Genomic DNA, 4,159 nt, shown 5'->3' with positions numbered 1-4,159 from the left:
TCCTGGTGAACCCTAATCCACTCAGATTCTTGGGAACCCTGGAGGATCTAAACTGTGAGCCTGGTACACTTCCTCACCTCCTTAGCCTGGTACAAATGCAAGAGAAAAGAATCCACTTCTACATCCAGCTCTTCTCAACACCTCTCACGCCAAACTGCAATTCTCTGTAATCTCGTCTTTGTTTTGCTATCTGTGAGCCCAATAAGAACTGTGTTTGTATTGCTCATAGCTAGGCTAAGGTGGACTAAGCAAAATGCTGAGTTCTACTTTGCAAGGAGTACTCAACATAAGGAGTATTCACAGAGTCAAGAAAGTAAAAGGAGGAAAGATCGTATGTCCTGATTATAGCTTTATAGTGAAGAAAACAGCTGCAGGGACTCTGAGTGGTCTGCCCAAGGCTCTTCTTCCTATCTTTGTCTTGAAGATTGAGGGAGTTCATGTGGTACTCTGACCATGAAGATACACAAGGACCACTACTCCAACTGTAGGACACAGTAAAGAGTCTTCGTTTCACCCACTAAACATCAGAGGCAAGGGAACGACAGGCTGAGTATTCTTCAGCCCAGCAGCTACTTCCAGTTTCTGTCTTAAGGTATCTGAAGCATAGTGTTAAATAAGCAAAAAGATGCCTAGTCACACATAAACATGATTTCTTTGGCCTCTTTTGCTTACAATACCTAAACCTACAAATCCTGATTGGGGGGCGGGGGGGGTAGGTTACTGTTGCTGTGATAAAACACCATAAACAAAAGCAACTTGGGACACTTACCTAGCAGGGGAGATAGCATGATCACGAAGGTGGTTTTCCCAGGGCGAGGCTTATCCATTGCACTCCGGATGTGCCGACCCTTGCGATTCCCCCAAATTCGGGAAACTCAACTGTATAATTTGTGGTAGTGGGGGACTGCGTTCACGCTTTCCCCACAAAAAAATAAAAGAAAAAAAAAGCAACTTGGGGAGCAAAGGGTTTATTTCACTCGCACTTCCATATAACAGGCTCATCAACAAAAGCAGTGAGGACAGGAATTCACTCAGGGCATGAATTATCTTTGGACATTTTGATGATAACTGAGGTGAGATGAATTGCATTGAGGTCTCAATATACATTTCTGTGATATTAGTGATGCTGAGCATATCTCGGTTGGGCATTTTTATGTTTTCTGTTTGGCAAACATCCATTCATATCTAAAGTCTACTTTTAATTAGGCTATTTGGTTTCCTGATAGTGAGTATTTTTAGTTCCACTTATATCCTACTGTAGATATGAACTAACTCTTTGTCAGATCTAGGGCTTCTGCATGGTTTCCTCTTTTTGTAAACTGTCTTTTGTTGGCAGTGGTAATGATGGTGAGAGGAGGTGCTTGGAAATGGAGTGTCTCTAGCTTTTTGAAAACTTTTTACTGGTTCTTTGTGAGTTTCACCTCATGCACCCCAATCCCACACATCACTTTGTATCCACCCTCTGTCCTTGCAACCTGTCCCCCCAAAAAAGGAAATATAATTAAAAAAAGAAGACGACGCATAAAACCATCTTCTCCTGGAGGCTGTGGTGTGTCACATTGTGTCCAACTGTATACCCTTTTTTCCACCCATCTTGACTTGCAGATGTTAGTTGTAATGAATTATTGGTTTGCTTTGAGACTTCTGAGACCCGAGTATTTCTATTTAGCCCATGCTGACCTCAAAATCATGGCAATCCTTTTGTCTTAGCCTCCAGGGGTCTGGGATTACAGGCATGAACCACCATGACCAGCTCTCCTTGATAAGCCGGGGAGAGAAAAACAAGTTACTATACTGCCTCTCTTGTACATAGAATATCAAAAAAAAAAAAGTTGTTTGATAGACACTGAGTAGAGTTAGGAAAATATAGAGTCTGAGGATAATGGAGGTAGCACACTCAACAGGTTTAGCACTCAAGATGAACAGAAGCAGTATGGCCTGTGGTCCTATGAAGGGCAGAGGATGATCTTTTAAACAGTACTGTGCTGTCCATTGCAAAAGAACCAGAAAAAGAGCTAACAAATTAACTTCAGTGTTCTCAACCAAAGTAATGATACCATTAAGATAATAGGTCAATGACCTTAATTTGATCATCATAAAATTTATGCATGAATCAAAATATTGCATTAGTCCATGAAAACATACAACTATGTACCAATCAAAAGCAATAGCAAAATAAGAATGTCTTAGATTTTTACCACATTAAATCGTCAAGATATATTCACTCCTATTTCTTTTTTCTCCTAGCAAATATGTCATCAAATCTACACAGCATGACTTATTTTCATTTCTCTATCCTCCATTTTTGCTCACCACAATAAACACATAAGGTGTTTCCAAGATCTCCGACATGAAAGACACTGCTGTAACTAACATCTCACATAAGTGATCTAGCACATGTCACCTGGCTTCTTTATACAAGCACATCATCGGTGTTTACAAACAAGAATCTCACATGTGCAAGCTATAAAACTTTACATTGTTTGCTTGGAGAAGCAAGAGATCTGATACAGGTGCATGTTCTGTACGGGCTTTGGAGCTAAGGAGTTGCTGCTCTGTTCAGGTGGCGCACACCTTCTTCTGCTTGTCGACGCCACCCTCCAGCTTCGCTCAGCTGGCGCTTTGCTATGAGACCTCAACAGATGCAGTCCTTTTTGTTTCGTTTTGTTTCCCTATTCAGGATTCTCTGTTATCAGAAACTATGGTGACATTGTTTTTGCTTGTTCTTATGGTATCTGAAAAGAAAGAAGAGAAAGGGGGTTGTACGGCAGAAGGGAATGGCAGAAGATTATCAGAAGGGATACCAGCATTGGAGTGTTTTAGGCTAGCATTCACTATTAGACCTCCTCACTGTATAGGAAGTTGTAGTGATATTTGTTTTAAAGGATGCTAGTGCCTTTCATGAGAGCTGTTACTGAAGCTCCTGTTTATCATACTATCAAAAGGGTTTTTTTATGTAAATCCTCAGTTTTCACGTTTACCTATCAGTACTAGAGAGATAACTCAGCAGTTAAAAACACTGTTTGTTTGTTTTTTTTCTTTTAGAAGACATAGGTTTAATTGCTAGAACTCACACAGCTGCTTACCAACACCTATTACTGCAGTCTCAAGGGATCTGACATTCTCAGCTGGCCTCTGAAAGTACCAGGTGCACGTGTGGTACACAGGCATATATTCAGGCAGAACACTCATATACTTATTCATACAAAATAGATTCTGTTTCTACTTGATTTTAGAATAAGAAAAGTATCTTGTTGGCTGAGTGCAGTATTCCTTGTCTTGTCAAAAAATTAAAATGAGGCAATCCACAAATTCTAGTCTTCCATTAGGAAACAAAGAAATCGTTCACTCAGACTCAGACTCTTGTCCCCTAGAGATCTGCAGAAGTTTCACTTCTCAAAGTTTGTTTCCTTTTAATGCATGATCCCCATCCATCCCCACACCCAGCCTTGCTATGTTCAAGTTCTCAGTCTTCAGCCACTTTTGGAATGAATTTATTTATGACCCCAAATTAACATCTTGATGACTAAAGCTCAGTGCCATTTATTTCATTGATATTTCATAATCAATAATGAGGCAATTCTATTTACAAAAGTATACATTTTCCTGGGGGACCCAATAAACCTATTTTCATTCTGAACAAAATTAAAATGTCATGTAAGAATGTATATTTCTCCTAGAGTAGCTTTAGGGGAAAAAGGGAGAATGGCTTCTCACTGAGTTTAAAGAATCTCCATTTTAATCTATTTATAGATTAAACCTTCTGGTTTTGTTAGAATCTGCATCATGGAAATGGATAAATGTGACGATGGATCTTAGTTATCAGCATCTGGATTCAAGGATGTTTAGGACAGGTGACTGTGCCTGTGAGGGAGTGTTTAGAGTATGGAATAGTGATGTGGAATAGAGAGAGAAGGCTGGCCCAGAATGTATTAAGCACCATCCCACAGGTCAGTATGAAACGAAGGTAGAGGGAGGTACCCTAAGAGCTCCAGAAAACTCTGGGTGAACATGTGCATGGCTGTCTCCAGAGTCTGCTGACATCAGAGCTCAGCATCTTTGGTCCTTTATGGAGGACTTAATGCTAGGCACCTTTCAGGGATCTCCTAGGTCTTCAGCACAGGATTTGGTCTGTGGATGCACCCAGCTTCTCAAAAGA

At 40.4% G+C, this 4,159-nt stretch overlaps 1 non-coding gene across 1 annotated transcript; it reads left to right on the top strand.

Moving 5' to 3' along the window:
• The first annotated feature begins 761 nt into the window (after positions 1–761).
• LOC115029639 (U1 spliceosomal RNA) lies at positions 762–925 on the top strand. The gene has a single exon (XR_003835204.1). It is a non-coding gene; the product is annotated as a U1 spliceosomal RNA (small nuclear RNA).
• The last annotated feature ends 3,234 nt before the right edge of the window (positions 926–4,159 follow it).

The sequence above is a fragment of the Mus caroli genome, unplaced genomic scaffold (assembly GCF_978045245.1).
Source record: "Mus caroli unplaced genomic scaffold, Mus_caroli_1 scaffold_17, whole genome shotgun sequence".
Classification (NCBI taxonomy): domain Eukaryota; kingdom Metazoa; phylum Chordata; class Mammalia; order Rodentia; family Muridae; genus Mus; species Mus caroli.
Note: the sequence above shows the minus strand (reverse complement) of the source record. Positions and strands in the feature narration are given on the sequence as shown.